At 38.9% G+C, this 19,966-nt stretch overlaps 2 protein-coding genes across 11 annotated transcripts in view; both read right to left on the reverse strand.

Annotated features, from left to right (window-relative positions):
* The window catches only part of Gm31606 (predicted gene, 31606), a 52,144-nt gene extending 32,399 nt beyond the window's left edge, over window positions 1–19,745 (reverse strand). Inside the window, exon 1 of the mRNA XM_006519771.4 lies at window positions 1–19,745. This exon is cut by the window's left edge and continues 21,822 nt beyond it. The gene's annotated coding sequence lies outside the window, so the exon portion shown is untranslated.
* Window positions 1–19,966, reverse strand: part of Nrg3 (neuregulin 3) — a 1,108,134-nt gene that overhangs the window by 1,067,217 nt on the left and 20,951 nt on the right. The gene's annotated exons all lie outside the window — the stretch shown is intronic.

Below are 19,966 nucleotides of genomic sequence, written 5' to 3' on the forward strand. Positions count from 1 at the left end.
AAAACACTATCGAAAATTAATAGCAATTTACAAGTAACATCAAAGAATACAACCCTCTCAGCAGTTCTTGTTTGCCTAAAGTGCCTTCCTATACATTTTTAAATAACTTCCTAATGAAATCGAAAAGGAAAGATACATACTGATCTTAGAAGGTTGTTGTGATTAAGGTATGGTACCTTTATGTATCATCATTCACTGCTAAGACAAATCCTGGAAAAAAATATTTGTGAGCAGAAAAATCTGGAAAACAGAACTAACAAGAGATAATGTCTTATATGTTTTTTACATATAATCCAAAGTTGATGATAGGGTACCTGACATGAGGAATATAAAATACTCTCAAAAAATCTACTAGGGTTTTCTCTGCCTTTAGGATAGAAGGGAAACCCAACTGAATAACAGCACCAAAGCTAAAACAAGCAGGAAGTATGATCGGCAACTGTTCTCTACATCAACCATGAAAAAGCTGTACACCATGACCTAACTATTCAGAAGCATTCTAAATACAGCAAATATAAAGGCAGATGTAACCACATGGCATAAGACACAGATATTACAGTACAAACCTCTCTTTCAACATCAACCAAAATTTCCTTTGAACTCAGTATTCATCACTCTGAAAGGTTTCCCCAAAACACATTTTTAAAAAAAAAAATGTCCATGTCTGCTAAACATTTGTTATGGAAACACATTATCATCCCCAAAGCTCATAAGAGTTGGATTCTACAATGTCCAATGCTCTCAGCTTCATCCTTGCCAAGATAAAGCTTGAGGGGGGCTTTAGGAAAAGGTTCTTTTTTAAAACTGCATGAAGTTATTTCGGTGAATTCCTAGATAAACTGCACATGGTTGAGAGTAAGCCGATGCACAGGGAACAGGGACGCCACTTCAAGTAAGTGACCATGTCAAGGGTCCATGACATTCTCTGCTCTAAAATAGTTGTGCATGTTACCTTCATAATCAAAAAATTTACCCAAAATCTATTCTCAAAATAATTAATACAAATGGATCTCTTATTTTATAGGGCAGGAGAGTATTTTCTTTTCTTATAGCACCCATCACTCCCCTAACAACCCATCTAAGCATTCAGTTTATTCATATGACACAGGGATGTAGGTCTTTCAGAAGCACTGTTGTTTTGAAGACACAAGAAGTGGCTGTGGAGAAAAGGCAGAAAAAATGTGCTCCTCGACAGCTATAATCAGATGAGAAGGTTATTATGCACCATGAGATGTGTAAACTGTTTAGGGAGATCAGGGGAAGGAGATATGAATTACAAATGAGGGTCTTGAAGTAGGAAACTCTTAATGCAAAGTGGATCTGAATTGGTTCTTGAAGAAGTTAAATGATTTAAGTGTACTTAATAATTTAATTTCAATCTAACCTGGCAAAAATTAGACAACATATTATCAAACTTCTCCATTAACCAGGATATGTTTACAATCTGTGGATGGTTATTTATACTTTTAGCCATTATATTATCTAATTAAGAAATCAGTATGAAGTAAAAATATAAGTTTTAGAATGGGCCAGAATTATGCGAAAATCGTAGTTCCTTCAGGAAACACCAGCATGGTCCAGCATCCACTTTCATACTACATTTCAGATTTCATCATCTGTTGAATGAAGATGTTCATAGTCTCCACTTTGAGACTTTTTATGAAAATTGAATTTGAAAATGTACCAGAACACTGAATACCATGAGGTGATACTACTCAGCCAAAATCAATAATTGTTTTATTTCCTCAGCTGCTCAAGTAAGTAAGTAAGGAGAGTCTTAAGAATGACATGCCTAAATACAAATCAAGCCTCTAGCTAGCTTACTAGCCTCCATACAAAAGTACTTGCTCATAGCCATTTTTCTGTACCTGACACCTAAATGGCACACTGTCCCTTTTGTGAAAGTTCCTTGAATTTGTTCATTTACTCCAGTAGTCTGTTTCACTCTTATGGAGTGACTGTCAACTCTTTGTGAAGTTACTTAGAGCCCCACTATGCCAATGCTTACATTGCACCCAGCCTGATAGATTAAGTTGAATGTCCTCAAAGCTCTACCTCTAATGTGAAAACTCATATCCAGCTGTTTGTATGACACAGAGATATTTTTAAAGTTACTTCCTGTATGCTACTTAATACTAAGCTTCTTGCTCTGAATCAAATTTCAACCTATATGGCCACATAGCATGTTAGCATTCTGTCTAAGCTCCACCCCACAGTTACCTGGCAACAGCAAGGTAGGCCTGGCCCACTATAAAAGGGGCTGCTTACTCACTCCTCCCTCTTATTTCTTTCTTCTCTCTTGCCCTCTTGGGCTCTTCCCTTCCCCCCTCGCTTCTCCCTCTCTCCACATGGTCATGGCAAGCCTCTACTTCTCTACTCTCGCCCTCTCTCTGCCTTTCTCTGCCTCTATTACCCTTTTAACTCTCCTACCCATGCCCTGAGTATACTCTATTCTATACTATACTGTTTGTGACTGGTTCCTCAGGGAGGAGGAATGCCTTGGCATGGGCCTGCTGAGACAGCCCCTTCCCCCATAGAACCTATCTTTTACCTCTTTATATTTTTATAAACATATCATAGCTGAAACATGGAAAATGGTTAAATTTTAGATGTCCAGGCCATACTTAGTGAGGAGAAAAGAAACAACCATTTATTTTATGGGACAAGCTAGCAAAGAATAAGTAGACGTCTATGATCCATGTCTGCCAGGACAGAGGGCAAGAGAGCAGCACTTCACATAAACTCCAAGTCTAAGTTAAAGCTTGAGTGCATACTGAGAACTCAGAAAATATAAATATTCTAATCATTTGTGTACAACAATTACATGTGAAGTGGCATTTTGCTATAGATAGATAGACAGACAGATATAGAGTGGCTGACTCTTTTGCCTGCTCTTGGAATCCTTTTCCTCCTACTGGATTGCCTGGTCCAAACTTAATATAAGGAGTCATGCCTAGCTTTACTGTAACTTGATATGCCATATTTGGCTGCTATCCCTAGGAGGCCTGCCCTTTTCTGAATAGAAGGTAGAGGGTGTGATGTGGGGACAGCAAGGAAGTGGGGGAGGGACTGGTAGGAGAGAAGGAAGAAAACAAACGAACTACAACAAAAAGAATTATTGTGAGTCTTCCCTGTGTCATCAAGAAGACTGAAGCTACATCCTCACGGGGAAGTTTCCCAGGAGCTCCCAGGAAGTACTGAATAACTCCAGGTTCCAGAAGTGTTGATCCCAGCAGGAACCTGACTTGCTATTGTCTTCTGACTTCTCATGGAGTCATCAATAAACACTCTGTGTTCAATAATGCAGAGCAGGTGTACATTGCAGGGGAGCTAGTAAGAGGAAGGAAGAAAGGAGGGAGGGAAGAATAGAGGGAGGAGGAAGGAAGGAGAGAAAAATACACAAACGAACAACCACAGCCAAACACAGGACATAGCTGGATGTATTATTAGGTGTTTTAGTTTTATTGTGGAAATATATAATTAGGACCTGTGTGAAAGTGTGTTGACTATCATCAAGAAACTTAACAAGAAAAGCCTATTGTAATTATGCAAAGAACATACATGAGTCCTTTGTACATCCAGGAAGAAAGCCAACACTTTTGTCAGCTTATAGAACCTAGACTCTCCAAGCCAGAAGCAGCCATGACAGAGATGCCCAATATTCAACACTGAGTATCGTTTAGTAGACAATGGGCCCTCAGCATGGAAGGATACAAAAGCAAACAGTCTCAGGTCTGATTAATACTTACCCACACGAAAAGACCTTTTTATGGAAAAGTTGGACAATATATAACTCAGTGTTGCCACAAAAATCATAAATTTTATTAGCTAAATTTCAAAGGGTACAGTCCATTAGTGAGGATGAGACTGTTTTAATAAAATATAAATTACTCCAGTGTAAGACACCTGCCCACAAGACCTTCAATGAAAACCAAGCTGGGGCTTTCACAGGATGTAACAATAAAGAATCATAATAACATTCTGGTGTGGGTGTTTGTGTTCAGAGTTTACTTTCATACTTAGTTTGAATCATATGATAACCTACAAATTGCTTAAGGGAGACACTGCTTCCCTCGTTCTGTTACCTACTGAGTAACTGAAGAGTCAAACTCAAGTCTCTAGAAAGCAATCTGCATGGTTTAGAACAATATCTGTACCCACTCTAATGCTTCCTTATTTGCAGTAATTTTATTATTAAAATAATACTGACAGAACACAGGGGCATGATCTGTGGGAATGGAAATGTTAAACAAAAAGGTAAAGCTGAATGAAAATGAGTGCAAAAACAATTTAAAACATAATTTAGGTATTTAAAAATGTCTTCATTATAAAAGTAATATATGTCAATTATGAAAATATAAATATAAAAATGGTTACAGTCCCTTATTCATAAATCAGAAAAAAATATCATTAATATGTCAGTAACTACTGAAATTCACATAAAGGATACACTTGATAGCTAACATGTCACATTAGAAGCCAGTCCCTATAGAGGCCATCCTGGAGAGTCTACAGAGTTTACTGCCATCACAGTAGCTACAAATGCTCTGTGTGTGTGCTATGTGTTTAATGGAATCATCAAATTTAACCTACTTTGAACCCCCTTTCTTAAAAGTGATAATACAGATTAAATAGATTATCTTTTAAAGCATATATCCACTGAATTTGCTTTGGGATAAGTGTGTTGTCTGTCTTGGAGGAGCAAAGAGGGAGTGTCACAGTGGCCCTGATGACTAATCAAACATTCTACTTGAATTTGTTGACCATCTCTACTTTAGATGCTGGGAAGAAGTAACTAAACAAGACTAGGTGTAAAAGAACAAGAAAATTCCCAGCTCTGACCTTAAGATCATAAATACTAGGACTTTAATAGCATTTGGCTTTGCAAGAGGGTACCAATCAATGGCACACCTCAGCTCATTATTCCAAAGATGGGGGGAAAGAAAATTGCAGCTTCCTCTGCTTGTTATTTGAAGCTCCTTTATGGCCTCTGCTAAATAACCTTTCTAAAGAAAGCCTTTGGTTACTCCATCAATGCACCTCGAATAAATTCAACCATAAAACTGATTGAAGATGGTGTCTTCTTTGACATTGCTGTCCACATATTATCTGACCTTCCTCCCCACAGGCCATTCTGGTAGAAAGTACAATCATCTCCACTTTAAAGATTTGGAAATTAAGTCTTGGAGACATTAATTAGCTTGCCTGAGTTTACACACCAGATTAATCTGACTGCATTGCCAGCCTCTTAGCACCACATTCAACTGTCTTTAGAATATTGACCAGGGGTGGACAGACGCCATGTATCAAATTAAATCAGTAGAGCTGGCCAAAAGGGGCCCTAGAGATCTGGTTCCCAGCAACATACCATACCTTCCTTTAGCTTCAGCTCTGTGGTTCTTACATATGCAGGGAAACTTCAGCCCTCTTTTTACAAAATGCCCTAGCTACTGACTTCAGCTTTCCTTGCAAATGGCCTTCCCCACTCTTTGCCTAAAAAAAGAGAACTCAATCTCTTCTTCCAAAAGGATTTCTGTAGACATCACCTGTAGAATATACTTTTGTGCTTAGACCCACGATTCATAACATAAACAAATGAAGCAGTTTTACAGGAATCAGTAGCAATAATATTCCAGGTGCAAAACTACACGTGTCCATCCAAGTCTGGCCAACATATGTACACATCCAAAACCAGAGTAAAATACAGAAAAGAAAAAATGAAGAAATTAAGAAAAACGATATTTCTGGAAAGCATGACCTCAAAAATATTATTAGCCAATGTGTTTCTTAGTAAATACAATTTTGAATTTGTTTCTTCCTAATTGCCTTTACTTTACAATGTTTGGTAAGTAACATTTGTTTCTACTATAGTACAACGTGCATTACTTAAGCACAATGCCAGTTCTACAATAAGACTTTATGATCCCTTACAACAAGCAAACGTTTGTTACTTGGTTGTCCTTGCTTAGGTTCTTTCAATCTTCAGTTTCCAAAGTAATTCAGATTTGCTCATTATAGAACTGGAGGGATTTTTGTTGTTGTTGTTGTTTGGTGGGGTTTGGTTTGGTGATTACAGAAGGTTGGAGATAGAAAACAGTTTCATCAAGAAGTGATCCTTAGAATAAACTGCACAGAAAGAAATGTCTCTCTTGATAGTCTCATTGAACAAGCAGTGGCGAGTCACAGCAGGACACTTGCACAGCTCTCACCTCGATTGAGAAACAGTACAAGATTGTGAACCAGAAGTTCCTTGGGTCCTGTCCCAAGTAACAGAAAGCACCCATTGGCCAAGAGCTGGTGGAAAGGGAAAAGGAAAAGGAAAAGGAAAAGGAAAAGGAAAAGGAAAAGGAAAAGGAAAACTCTCCAGGGATTGGTGGTGCTTGAAAAGAGGGAGTAGGTGGCAGAGGTAGCTGCTGGTGACCTGCTATGATTCTGCTACTGCACACTTTCCCTCTACACTTGTGCTTTAGCTGAAAATGTCGTGTGCTGTTTGCTCAAAAGTAAATGAATTCTCCTGTTGGCTAATTGACACAATTAGCAGTGATTTGGCCAAATGCCAAAATACCTTCTACTGCTTTTCTGATAAAGACACAGTAATAAGAGTCACAGATGAAGCACTTGGCATGAACCAAAGTGACGGGACAGACATGACAATCATAATATTGGTAACTAAATAAAAGTATTTTTTTCTGGAAATAATATCTGCTGACACAAATGTTGATACATTCAAAGGATAAACACCACTGCCTGACTTGGTTTTATTTGAAAGTTTTAGGAACAAGTTTACAAAGCTTACCACAGTAACTCTTTTTTAGCCATTCCCTTGGGCATGGCAGTAGTGTATGTGGTATCCCTGTCTAGTGAAAGCTGCAGCAATATGCTCCCAAACAGCTGCAATAGGATTTTTAATTTCCACTGGAGAGAACAAAATTTCTTAGCACTAAGATATAAAGGTATAGGGCTAATCTTGTAACTTGTTAGGCCACCTATGGTTGATATCCCTGTAAGACCTGTTCTTTTCTGAAGGGAAACAGAGGAGGAGGAGATCTGGGGGACAGTTGTGGGGGACTGGAAGGGGAGGACAGGTTAAAATATATATATAGTTGGGATGTAATATATGAGCGAAGAATAAAAGAATAAAATACAGTAAAACCATGCAGAGCAGTATTCTACATGTTCACTCTGTCATCACTTACTCGTGTTTATCTTCTTTATAACTTAATAGTGATTTCATTTCCTGAAGTATGTTCTTAGTGAATATTGGGAAATACTGTAGTCTTCAAGAGCAACACTGTTAAAATACACTGGATACTTTTGCTTTTCTCTGAGCATCTTCCTACCTTGGGAGCTTTGTCTTTGCTGACTGCTGCAAGCTAATGCTGGGAACAGGAGCCCAGTATTTTACTTGCTGTCTAGTGGGGAAAGAAGAAGCATACTTTATGAAGTAGCTAGCAGTCAATCATCCACAGATTATCACTTGCCACCACCACCAAATGTCCCCCTGCAGGATCCCAGTGTATATTTTGACCTTAAAAATGTTAATTGAAAAAGCTCTGTAGGAGGAAAAATAAATGATTCATTCCCTCTCTAGCTAGGGGGTTAGCTATTTTTAGAGCTATCATAATAAGCAATTCCTAGTACACAAAGGTGCAAAGGTCATCCATTCAACACAGGTTTTAAAGTAAAGGGAAAGAGACCCAACTTCAGATCAATAAACAATGTTACAGCATACACGCAGCATTTCACTTAATAAATTACAACACAATCAAAACCAGACCAGAGAAGAATAGCAAGGCAAGAAGAAGGACAATCTAGTGTTCCCAGTCTCTCTGAGATACAGAGGAAAAACACCAAAATCAAAGAAGGGAACATGATTGTGAATTTGTACTTTTAGAAGTGATGTGTGTGTGTGTGTGTGTGTGTGTGTGTGTGTGTGTGTGTGTGTCTGTGATATATATATATAAAAACATAAATAGATAGATATTATTTACCATGTTTATCTTGTACTACTTGAGGGAGAAGTTGAGGAACACATATTTAAATATTATTTCTAAGAACATGATTTATAATGATGGATTCCATGGATTTCATGCACCTTCCTAGAGAGAGAAATAGCTACACAGGCTTTGCATAGTTACAACTAATTTCATCTTCTTTCCCTTCTCCAGGAGTGCTTAAGGCACTGCCAATAGGCCAATCTTCCTTACAATGTAGTAGCTCACGTGCCAAGAAACACGAGTTTGCAGCCAAATTTGGATCAATAAACAATAAGCATTTCTGCTACAACCTACTATATGTTCTTCAGGACAGAACTTTGGATACGAAGTTAAAATGCAGTAAGTAAACACCCATCTTTTAAAAAGGTAAAGAAGCTAACATGAAGCCAGCTAATCTCCCTGTAGCAAAAACAAAATGAAAATGCAGACTTTCTGGTTCTTTGATCAGTTCTTTAATACTGCTTGCCACGGAACTGGGTGTGGTTGTTCTTAATAGCTGCTATGGTACACTAACTAATTTACTGGACTGATTTACTGTCTCAGGGGTGGATCCATAAGCCTTCCATTAAAAAAGGTACTGACTAGGCCAAAGCTAAAATGAAAGAGTCATTAAAATATACATGGTGGTACCAAATGATAATATCTAAGAAAAATGTTATCTACTGGTAGAGATAGATAGAAGGTGTATTCACTGCTAAAAGGATGGTGATGTTTAATAATGACTGCCAGTTGACAGGGCCTTGGATTCACCATGGCAGAAAACTGTGCATGCCAATAAAGGAGTATCTAGATTAAGTTAACTGGGGTGTGAGGACGTGTGTGTGTGTGTGTGTGTGTGTGTGTGTGTGTGTGTGTGTCTGTCTGTCTGTCTGTCTGTCTGTGTGTGTATGTTTGTGTGTGTGAGTTTATTGAAATGACTTCCACACTGCTTTTCAGATAACCTAACAATGGCTAGCTGTGAATGGAAAGTTCAAAAATCTAGTAGTTGCTCAGTCCCACAAAGCTAGATGTCTTTCCTGGTCTTCTGTATATGCTAGAATCCAAAAGAAGGCTCTAATGCCAGTAAGGAATGGATGTGCTAGAAAGGCAAGAGTAAGCTGAGAAAGAGCAAAATCTTCCTTCTTCTATGACCTTATATAGACTTTCAGCAGAAGGTATGGCCCATTTTAAAGGTATGTTTTTCCACCTCAAAATCTGAATTAAAGGCATGCATCTTTGAGCTTCAAGATCAGGTTCCATGATGTATGATTTCCTGCCTCAGGATCTAGATCAAAGGTGTGTGTCTTCCTACCTCAAAGGTTCACACTAGAGATAGATTTACCCACTTAAAACTAAATCTCTTACATGTGTGCCCCCCATTTCTGGATTGTACTTCATTCTAGATATAGTCAAGTTGACAACCAAGTATAGCCATCCCAAGACCCAACTTAAATGTGGACATAACCATTCCCTTGGGCAGAGTCCTGGTCTGAATGAAAAGGACAAAATGAGCAAATCACAGCCTTCAGTATTTACTGCTTTTTGATTGTTCTCTGGAGATACGATGCAGCCAGCTGACTTCTGCTCTTGACACCATGACTTCCCTGTACTGAGAGAACGGATCTCCTGAAATTGTGAACCAAAATGAACCTCTTATTTTAGTTCACATTTTTCAGGCACAGTGTCACAGGAACAAGATAAGTAAGTGGCATACAGCACATCCCGATCAGTAACTCTGAACTTTCACAAACGATCAAAGTAACTTGCAGGTCACTTCCAAACTGATACGATACAGAATTCTTGGCATGCGTGAAGAGGAAAGCAATTTGGTCATGTGAGAACAATGGTTGGTATGTTAATACCGAGCACTTCAAATATTTAAGACCCATCAAATTAAAGGCAGCTTTTGAATTCTAAAGCATGCTCTACCAACAACAATTAAATAATTAATTTAAAATATAACTAGCTGTGGTTACAAAACAAACAATCAGAATGTGCTTATGGCTATGATAGTTTAGTAAAGTGGTAGTTGTTCTTTTTTTCCCTCTAAGATCTATGATTTCACTAACCCTTGGTAGTTTGACTAGATTTCCAGTAGTAGGCATGATTGCCTTCTTGTGGATGGCAGGGTTTTGGGGAGATGTTCTTCAATCCAATTTGAGAACTTTTGGTTATTGCCAAGATCTGTGTGCCACTACTATAGTTTGAGAATGTTACAAATAGGAATATTTATGTGCATGCATAATTATATATATGTATATATATGCATGTAATAACAATTACTTAAAATAAGAGGTCATGAATTTGAAAGAAAGAAGCAAAAGATATATGGGGAGGGTTTGGAGGAAGACCAAGGAAAAGAAACTAATGCAATTAAAATATAAACTCAGTAATAAAATGTCAGATGTGAAACAGATGACAACTGTCATCTAGAAAGCTCTTCAAATGATGCCACATATCCCACAATAACTCAAAACAACAGTACCTTAAAAGGAGTTAGTGTCAAAGTCAGAATCCGCATTCCCGCTCTAACTCTCTGGTGTCATTAGTCTCCCTCTACGAGCACAGCTTATGCAAGTTAGGCACATTGTCAAACACTCCCCAGTCAGAAACCTTTGTACAATCAAGTGATTACTCCCTTGAACCTGCCTGTTCCATCAGAACCTTTGCCATGAATGCCACTGTCATCAGTGTATGTCAAAGCAGAACACTCATACCTCCTCTTTGGCCCTACGCTAATTCATGGGAAGAGCACCTTTTACCAAGTCCAGCGTGATAACCACTCATTCTTTGCTCCCATTCCTGCTCCCAAATCAATGCTGCCTAGGAGTTTCCAAACCATTCTCATCTTTCATATTCAGACTTCTTATTGTAACCCATCTATTGAGCTAGTTTCTGCTCTCCCCATCTTTTATTCACCCATGCACCTCAATGCAAGACAAGTCACACTGTTTCTAAATTATTTCCATTGCCTAGTCAAGTCCTAAGCAGATGCTCTCGTTCCTGTAAAGAGCACTTTCATTGAAGATACTTTCCAGGCTTCTCGGCAACTTTCTCAAATTGTCCATTCTTAGAAGAGGCCTTTTGCCAACTGCCCAGGTTAACCCACTACAGCAAGCAGGATCAGTTGGATAAAGCCGTAACTTTTCTTCATCACAGTGATGACTGTCACTTAGCCTGAGATGGAGGATAAGGAGAAAGAACATTTGGCTGCATGTAGAAGGAAAGAAATATTTCTGTTTGAAAATGAAATGTTGTTTTCCAATGAAAATGATGATCATGGTAACAACAGGACTAGTAGGCCACACTCAGTGAAGAATAGCCAGAAGTCCTTGGGTTTGCACAATGCCCTCTTGTGGCTGAGCTATTGGAACACCCACCCAATTCTTCCAAAGACCTTAAAATGCAGGTACAATATAAAACGATTATTTACACATTATTGATTGAGTAGGTAAAATACCTAAGGTTGCCTAAGAAAGATTGTTCTTTCAAGACAAATCAACCTGATCAAGAAGGCCTAAAAACAAACCTGATATCCTTCTCAAATTATAAAATATAAACTATGAAAATATTAAAAGACTTCATCCTCTAGTAAATGAAAAAAAAAGACTCAAAAGGTTTAAACTTTCAGAAAGGTAAATAGCAATTATGCAATCAAAAATAGTTACAGTGTAGAACAAAGCAGAATCCATACAATGTAGCAATCTAGCCATAATAAGGAGAGAAGATATTTCTTTTAACTTTTTACTGGGTATTTGTGAATTTGGCATCATGTGACCAAATCTACCTGTTTTCTCTTACCCGCCATTTGCCCTTGCACCCCCCCCCCCCAATCATCTTATTTTGGAAACTGCAATGTGTCACAGTGTATCCCACAGCATATCCTTTTGTCCACACATCTGTTTGCACATGTTCATTATAATGACTCATTGGTCTGTTTAGAGGTCTCTGGCTTCTGCTACACTATCAATACTAGAACTTCACTATGTGTCCTCTCTGATATATTGTTGCTGCTCTGTTTCATGACAGTGCAGCTTTAGATCTGTAGGACCCACCCTTAACCGACTCCAGGAGTTCACAGATGGAGTAGATGTAGAGTTGGGCCAACTAAAAGTCCTGGACTAGGACCTGGGAGGTATCTGAGCTAGTCCCTAGTAGTTCATTCAATTTTGCATCCAGGAATAGGGCAGAGCCAGCTCTCCAGCTCTCATGGCCTGGGGCTAGATCACCCACAAAAGCCTCAACAAAGGGTGATTCTACAGGCACCACTCACTCTTCCAAGTGTTACAGCAGGTGAGGGACAGGGATAGCTCTCACACTCTTATGACCCTGAGGGCCAGCTCTCTTGTCTAGCATAGGTGGCTAGGGACAGGGGATGCTTGGGAGGGACAGTCTCTCCCTTGTCCTCGGCCATCCACACAGCAAACAAGTTGTGAGGCCAGCTTCCCCAAGCCCATGGCCTCAGGCTGGCTCACACTCACCCCTGCCACCATGGTCAGCTCTACTGTGCTACCCAGGCAAGGTGCAAGGCCCACTCTCCTGAATGATACAGCCAGTGGTGAGAAGATATTTTTAAGAGACATGAAGGAAAACATTAAACTTTTGCAGAGGGTAACAACTACTTACGAGAAGTAATGGCCTGAAAGAACAAAGCAAGGGCTGTGAATATTGCCTAGTAGATAAAATGTCTGAAGCACATGAATCAAGACCAGAATCCAGACACCCAATATCCATGTGAAAGGTTGGCATAAGCAGGTATGGAAGCCACCTATAATCCCAGCACTGGGAAGGCAGATTCAGAGTATAGCTCAAGCAATATAGCTATCTACAATAGCCTGCAAGCTATGGGATCTTAAGAGACCATCAATAAATAAAGTGGAGAGTGGTGGAAAAAGAAACTCTTGGCTCCCAAAACATGTTACCCTTACACACTGATGCCCATAAATTCACATACATGTGCATATACCTGTATACATGTATGCACACACACCTATGTAAACATGAATAAATACTTGTGTGTACACCATAGTCATACATACACAAAGAAGAAAGATAAGGAAGAAGAAGAGGAGGAGTGGAGAAAGAAAACAATAGCAATAACAACACTGCCAACAAAACATAGCAGGAAATAACACTTAACTTCTGAAAGGAGCTGAAAATCCTGAGGGAAGCCTAAGAGTGTACAAAGTTTCTGAGTAATAGACCATTGAATTGCACAAAGACATTGTTCTATCTTCTGCTTGGGCTACTTAAGTTACAATAGCAAATGTTGAAAACAATGTTGTTTCTAAATTCTTGTATGATTCTAAAGTGTGGAAAGAATGGGCTGATGAAAGAGCTTTTCACACCTCCACTGTCTAAACTCAGCTCTACAGTCTCAGAGGGAACACATCTGTCTCCCCAGAGGCTCTGCAATAACAGCATGCTTCACAGATCAAGAGAAATGAGAACCCTGGAGTGTCTGCAAGAGCTCTGAAGACAGATGACTTTCCACAAGGGAGGATGACAGAGCACATTGACCTAGGGAAAAGTGAAAATTGGTTTGTGAATGAATAAGAAATAAAAACTACGATCACTCAAGAATGATGTGGATTCCTAAGGAACTAATCAGGATGAATAAATGTTCTCCTTTGATGAAACTAAAGAGTGGTGCATGATGGTAAATTCATGAGTGATATGAACCTGAGGGAAGCACAGAGAGCTCTGTAGGATCTAGTCAGCAGGTACCCTGGTCTGGACTCCTACTCTTGATACTGAACTTAAAAATCAAGAGCATCTTGACAGTAAAATGAGCTACAACCCTTTTAGTAGTAGATATTCACACTGAGGTTTAAGATAAAGAATCTTCCTTTGTTTATACAACAACCCTCTTAGGTAGGTCCAATGCTACAGGATGCTCTTACAGATGAGGACATTTGGATTCTGAAAGATGACTTTACAAAAACACAGCTCTTTACCAGGGGAGTTTGAAAGTTAGGGCTAAACCATTCCATTCTCCAAAACAGCAGCCAAGATGCAGCAAAAGAACAGAAGACCAGCCTTCATGAAGATTAATTAGATGAAGTTGCTCGATTGCTCTAGAAAGAAAAAGATCAGGCATGGCTGCACGTGCCCCTCCTAGCTCCAAGTAAGGGAGTAATAAACATGCATTCTAGGAGGGATTGGATTAAGACTGTGAGCTTTTAAAATACTGAGTATTGTCTGCAGATTGGAGGGAAGGTCTAAGGAGACTATGAGCCGTCTTGTGACTGAAATTAAGCAGAGACTAGCAGACATTGCTATCTGTGTTTTTAAACAAGGAAGGCTGACTAAAGTAGAAGCCAACAAGATTTCTCTCAAATTCAGAGGCCTGGAGGGTGCAAATGCATGGCCAACCATCTGACCATAATGATGAAGATGAATCCTCAAGTCTCAAGGATGGATAATAGCTTGTTCTTCCCTGATCAGGATCTCCTGGGTACCACTGATCTCTACTGTGAATATTTAGAGAGATTTTCAGTTTTCTGTTTGAATCTTTGAATAGTTTTGCATGCATCTTTAGATTTTAACATGGAGAACACAAAGCAGTTGAACATGTTTGTTTTCCTCCACTCTGCACCACTGCACTGAAACAACAATGATTTGTGCTCCTTCGGCAAGGCCTTCAGAGACAGCTAATGAGGCAACTAAGCCCTGGTGGTTGAAACTCTCCAGATGGGTTTACTGGAGTGTTGGAAGCCATGCTTTCCTGGTCATGATATACAGGTTCTCGGCACACTTTTATCTTTCAAGTAATATTAACCAGTATTATCCAAACAGAAATACTAATGACAGCAATTTGGCTACAATGGATATCTCCATGCAACATTTATCTCCCTTCTGGAAGTCTTTTGAGCAGTGTTTACACCAGCTTATTTAATTTTGTTTTCCTTTATCATGTTAACCCAGTGCTTGGGCACTCATGAGTTAGTATAGAGGAAAACCAGAGACATGACTTGTGCCTAATCTTTTATGAGAAACACAGCTGGTCCTATCGCTGTTCCTAGCATATCTGGAAATGATTTTAAGATATAATTACACGCCTTGCACCTGCACAGCAGGTGGTAAACACAAGCCTGGAGAGTAGGGGTGCTGAGTCTGTAAGAAAACAAAGAAGAAACCAAAAGTATGCTATTTTTTTCTTTTTTAAAAATAAGCCAATCCACTTCCTCTGTGCTATAGAATATGTAGGTCAAATATCTTTGGGGCTATTTTTTAATGTAAGTGAACATTTCAAGAGAGCAATGGGAAAGAGACATCTAAACTGTGATCTGGTTAGAAATTGGGCTTTTCCTGATCATCAGTGGGAGCAGACTGGCCGATCTACTTAACTACTCCCTTTTTGTGTTCCTCCCAGAGAACTGGAGCAAACAAGAGCATTACCGATCCTGCTGGATGTATCAGGTGCTATCAGTCATGCACACTATCTTATGACTAGTATTTAAAAGATGCTTACAGTCATAGTTACAGTGGCATCATTCTGGTTGAGTTCCTTTAGAAATATAGATGCTAGAATCAACTACCATATCAAAGTTTTTTAAAACAAGAGACATAGTGGCTGCAATCACCTGATTAGTGTACTCTATATCCTGGGACACCTATCAGCTTTCTATCTTACCTTCAATTAAGCACTCAGTGAGCACACTGGAGTTCTTATTGTGAGCTGCTACAAAAAAAGAAATGTATACACAGACAGGATAGTATAACCAGTAAACATTTATGTTTCAGAGTTCCAGAGCCGGATAAAGTCTAAGATCAGGCACCTGGAGTGGATCTGTGTCTGGTCTGTGGGCAGCTGTCTGCTTCTTGCATTCTCATATGGTCAGATGATGAGAGGAAGGAAGTCTTCCTGTGTTTCTGAGGAAGCTAATTTAATTATAAGGTCTCTCCTTTCATCATAGATTTACGTTCAATTGGCCAAACTCCTTCTTCCACCAGTTTGGGATGAGGTTCCATCATGAATCAGAGGGGTTTAATCAGCCCAATCCAGGGTACCTCCAGCCCCTTTACCTTTATATCCAGCTTCAAACACTCCTTATTCCCTATCCTTCAGAAAGGAAATCTTGATCTTCGGGCTTCAGCTGGCATTCAAAAAAGGAAAGGGAAATACAAGGTATCCTGTGACAACTGAGCAAGATTTATCGTCTTTCTGTAAAAATTGTACAATATTTTAAACAGACAACCTGCTCCCATGTTCAGTAATCTTACCTTAACATTCATTAATACTTGCATATGTTAAAGATTCATTTAATACTTTCTGCCTAGTGTTGGCATTTCAACAAACATAAACTGCATATTTGATGGATGCAAAGTCACTATCTTCGGTGTGCAATGATAGACAAGCTCTACTTGGTCCTGGTTACCTTCTCTTTCCTCAGTTCTGGAAGCTCAAAGAGGTGCTGGCTATAAAACTGTGTTGTTGTGCCAACAATAGAGAGGCAGCATTCAACAGTCTCTGACTCCTGTCCTAGACTCCAGCAGCAAAGTTGAAAAGGTATCTGATGTGCTCCATAGTGTAAACCTAACCCTGTACTTTTCTTTCCTTCACATGTATTTACATACCTACCCCCCAGATTTTATCATCCAGACTCTTGGCATTACCCGATGTCAGGGAGAATCACTAAGCATTTCATTTTCATTCATGTTATATGGATTCACTTGTTCATCTCATCACTGACTGTTAAATATCAAAAATGAATAAAAAGCTTATAAAGATGAAGGTTTAAACCTTACACCAGAACTGCTTCTAAACGTCACACTTTCTGTCATCACAGACTACCACCATATCTAACTGAAGTATGTCTGAGCTTCAGCACTGGATAAATAATAGCTGGCATCCTGTACAATTTCTTGTTTTACACAGCATTTTCTTAAATTATTCAAGGAACCTACCTATCATTTGTAACATTCTCTTGAATGTCAGCCAGATCTGCCTAATGGGGGCCTAAAACACTATACAGACATATAGAAGTCTAACTTAAACTAAACATTTGTATGATATCAAGTTGTAAATCCTGAACATTTTATAGAAGTTCAGCTGAATAAACTTTCCATGGCAGAGACAATCAGCATCCACTTCACAGTTTCACCCTGATCAGAATTGAACTTGGCACTTTTGAGGAAGCTGATGACATCAACAGCGAACACTAAGTTTTACAAATCTATACCTCACAATGTGTTTCTGTAAGGTTCAGGGGGCCTCACAAATTCATTTGCTTTAATTGCTGAAGGAACTTAGAATATACATAGAAAGTAAATGAAATCATTTTGAAAATTTTAATGGGCATCTATAGGAAGAAGTGTGTTAAAAATGATTATATAAATGTTTTAAATAAATAGATACATGGTAAGTCTTTTCCCACTTTTTCCTTTTTCTTTAGGAGACTCAGGGTTAAACTTCTCTGATTCCTTTGACAACTCCACAGAATCATCATCAATAGGCCATTCGTCTCTGTCTTGAAGATTCATGGTTTCAGGATGGATCATACACATCTAGAGCCACAATCTCATTGAAAACTATCTAGCACACATCAGACTGTACAATCTTTCCAATGGATTTGCCTCCTTTAATTAATGTAGGACATTCGCTGTGGTTCCCAGAACATGCCCACTCACTTGCTGATGAAATGGTGTTCACCCTCTGGCTTACTGATGTCAAAGAGACCAGCACTAGCCATTTCTCCCTTCCTTTGGATCAGAATAAGTATAGATTACAACCATCATGACAAGGTATCTAAGCACCATTTGGCTTTATGCGATGACACATATATGACATGGTGTATACCAAGTGACATAAATGCCCAGTCTCACATCTATTTGGTGGGTTTGTCTACTCAAACTGATGAAAAATTGGGTGAAGAGTAGGGCTATCATAGACTAACACATATTTTTAGGAATTAAGAGAACCATAATGATAGTGGGGGAATTCAAACACAGACCAAGGATTCTAAGTCTCATTATCACCTGTTTCTCAATTCAGATAACATCTCTAAGAGACAGACAGTCTCTTTCAAAGTGCAGAGTATCGGATAATAAAACCCATAATTAAACTTTACTAAAGTTCAGAATTTGTTAATCAAGCTCTTTGCAACTGACATTTTAACTCTTCATATTAAAATCTCAAGAACCTGAACTGTATGCAAACCTAAGAAAAATTAAAATGAGAAAAATATCAAATTTAAGGTAGAACATCTATGAGAGTAAGAGTTGGCCAAAATCCCATCATATTGTATCTTAAAATATCCTTAATGATTTTAGGTATGGCCCATGTGATCTGAAGCCTCCTTTCATGCTTCATTATAAAATAAGCATTCACTTGAGCTATGTTTCTTAAGAACCGAATTGTTCTGCATATAGGGTAGAAATCTCATGTTAGAAAAAAAAAAAAAAGATTTTTCTGAACAATGCCCTTGCACAAAAAATGTCTTTACCAATGCTGGCTATCATAGAAAAAATGACTGCTCACTTGTCAGAAATAGGAAACTTGAATTTTCTACAAATTATTTTGTCCAGTTAGTAGATTCTGTGAACTGTGGACATGGGGAGGTCTCAGAGCCAGACAGTTGGTTTTCCAGTCTAATCTCTGGTTGAACAACTGTGTAATCTGAAGGAAATGTTCTGTAGAGCTGCCCTCTCTTTCCTAATTGAGGAGCAAGTCCTCAATCAGGTGCAGAATAAATAGAGTCCTGGCTGGCTTTGGTCTCCTGGGGTTGATGCTAGTTTGGGGAAGATGACCCATTTCTCCCAGCAACAACCACAGTTGGACTTTAATCATTTTTTTCCTTCTTCAAATGAAGAGGGCTTTACCATTCTCTGGGTGACTCCGTATCACTTTAACGTCTTTAGATTTTATTCCTTCTTCTCTTTCTACTCAGCTGCTCACCATCCTGACAACATACTACAATCAGCTAAAAAGACTTACAGAAACTACTTATGCCTGCCACTTCCCAACCTCTGAAGCAGGCTCCTTGGTGAGATCTGTGTTTTAGGGTACATGTTCTTTTCTAACTATGTCATGTTATACAGTATTGGAACAGGCTGGAAACACCCTCAACATCCTGTACCTATAAGCTGCTCCTGTAGGCTCTGAGAGGTTTCCTTGTACTAGTTTTGAGTATTGAAGGGAATTCTCTATGCCAGTACTCCCTTTACACGGTTTTATTTATAAATGCTATACTGTACCTAATTACTTTCTTAAAATGCACTCTTGGTCACCTAATAAGCAGGAAGAACACTGGATATGTAGTTAAGACAACTCTTTTATTCCTTATTTCCAAACCCTACAGATCCCAACTCTTTTGTCTTGGTTAATGGTGACACCATTCCCACCACCCTGATTCGGGACAGGTCTGGATCCTGCCTCTCTTCTCATGTAAGTTCTCTTCTCAGCCCTTAGATCATCCCCAATCTAATGGAACATCATTTCATCACACACCATCACTTTGGCAGGATACCCTGAGGTGCCCTAACAGTGATGTTCATACCTACATGGCCACTAGAATGTGCTACACATAACACCAGAGCTCTTTCCTACATAAACTCTTGTTACTTTCCAGTATAACATAAACCCAATCCAAGTTCACTCTGAGGCCTGTTTCATCAAATTTCTACTGCACTTTCCACAACTCTTTGGGTTGTTAAGCATACCCAGGAATACTGGCTATTGTTTTATCTCTCTGGGCCTTTGAATCCTTGTACATGCATGTGTGTATGCACATCCCTTTGGGTGTGTGCATGCAGGTCTTTTTGCACATATATGTAAGAATATATATATATATATATATATATATATATATATATATATATATGCCAGCGACCAATAATGGTCAACTTCTGTGAATGCTCTCCACCTTATTTTTGAGACAGTTTCTCACTGAACTTGGAACTTGCCTCTACCTCCCAGCATTGGTATTACAGAAAAATACAGTGCCTTGCCATCTTTCTATAAGGATTTTAGGGATGCAAACTGAAAT

Source organism: Mus musculus, chromosome 14 (genome assembly GCF_000001635.26).
Source record: "Mus musculus strain C57BL/6J chromosome 14, GRCm38.p6 C57BL/6J".
NCBI lineage: Eukaryota > Metazoa > Chordata > Mammalia > Rodentia > Muridae > Mus > Mus musculus.